Here is a 1,886-nt window from a genome sequence, read left to right as displayed (position 1 = left end):
GCCTGTTCAATATGAAGTGGAAAATGTGATCTCAAATTTTAGTATACACCACGCTGTTTCCCCTCTTTCATCTCCAGTGCCTTCCCACGGCTGATTTGTTCCATATATCAAGAGAGTTATATTTACCCTTGTTGGGATTCTGTAATTAATTACTGCAGATGGAAAAATGGAGGTGACTGGGAAGGGAAAATCTTGAGGTAAAACCAAATCAAAATGATGTGGAACTAGAGCCCAGTTTTTCTCAACTCTTCAGGCATTCTGCAGCCACATACAGTAGATTTAAGGCACTTTAAACAGTTATGGCTTCATCTGAAGAATTCTGAAAGCTGTAGTTTGTTAAGGGTGCTGATAGTTGTTAGAAGATCCCTCTGTCAAGTGAGATTTATTGTTAAACCACTCTGGCAATTGAGGTAGGGGACTTCTGTACTAATAGAGGCTCTGAGTGTATTTTAGAACCCTGGAAAAATCAGGGTTGCGGTGCTATTTTTCTAGAAGAAGAGGTGCCAGAACTCACAAGAACCGTTGTTCTCTTATAATGGCAATGGTGCCCACCTGAGAGGTGCTGGAACTGAATACCCACGAGTTCCAGGTGAAACAAAAAGCCCTGAGTGTGATTGTTTGCAAGGCCCAGTCCACACAGAGCATCTGCTTAATACCAGGAGCAGGGCCGTCTTTACCCGGAGTGCAAGGGGTGCGGGGCACCCGGGCGCAGAATTCTGGGGGATGCCAGGTGCCCACCACTGAAACCGCCTAAGCTCTTAACTATCTACCTGTTATGAAATAATAAATAATTTTGATCAAGCTAGAAAACCAAAATACATATATACCTAGGTATCACCGAAATGTATACCTACTGTTTCACTAAAAGACTTTGTGCGCTCATTTACCAAAGATGTGCCGCACAAGCGGCGGCCCTTGTCATTCACAACAGCGGCCCTTGACAAATTTCGGGGTGCTGGGCAGATCTTTGCACCCTGGCAGCACATAGGCTAAAGACTCCCCTGACCAGGAGCTTGTGCATTTGATTTTCTGCTCACATAGCCATGCACAGCTCACGGTTTGTGAATGGAAAAAGCATGATGTTGAGGTGGGATGAAAAATGCAGACTGCCCCTTTGCTCTACACATCAATGCCTTACACACAGATAATATATGAATATGGGCAACAATACCTCAGTAATATCTGCAGCAGCCCTGTAAAGCAGATAGCATGATTAACACCATATTACAAAAGGCTACTGGAACCAGGATCTTTGTCTCACTGTGATCTTTAAATACTGTACGATGCTGAACTCATGATGAAATCAGGCCCGGGAATCTCAGTCTAATGTTGACCCTAGATTGAATAGTGCTATGTGAGAAGGTTCAAACTCTTTTACCACTTTATTTTTACATGGGTCCTTACCAAGTCGCTTGATCAGGATGGAAATTAACGACACAGTGGGGAATAGAGTAGATCATTAGCACGGCAGTTTAAAGCTCTGTATGCATCAGTAATAATTGCAAAATCCTCTGGCAACTTTATAGCTATATATCCTTCACTAATTCCCTCTTTATGCATCGTAACATCAGAGGACTTGGATGCTCAAAGCACCACATTTTAAACTGTTTTCAAGGCAGCTTAATAAAAGGCCTGAGTTGAGCACATGCTGCTTCTATTAACTTTAATGGCACAAGTTTTCAATCTCAGATAGCTATGTAATTAATAAATTATGCCTAGGCCACAATTACATGCATGCCCACTCACTCACATACACTTAAGGGAGGAGAGGCTAATAATCCCCCCCCCCCAAAAAAAATGAGCAGAAAAAAAATCACAACAAGAAAGGATGCATTTTAGTAATATGTGCAGGGGGACAAGTGACCAATCTTCAGTTTAGCACTAGT

Source organism: Podarcis erhardii, assembly GCF_964252035.2.
Source record: "Podarcis erhardii genome assembly, chromosome: 4".
Lineage (NCBI taxonomy): Eukaryota > Metazoa > Chordata > Lepidosauria > Squamata > Lacertidae > Podarcis > Podarcis erhardii.
Note: the sequence above shows the minus strand (reverse complement) of the source record.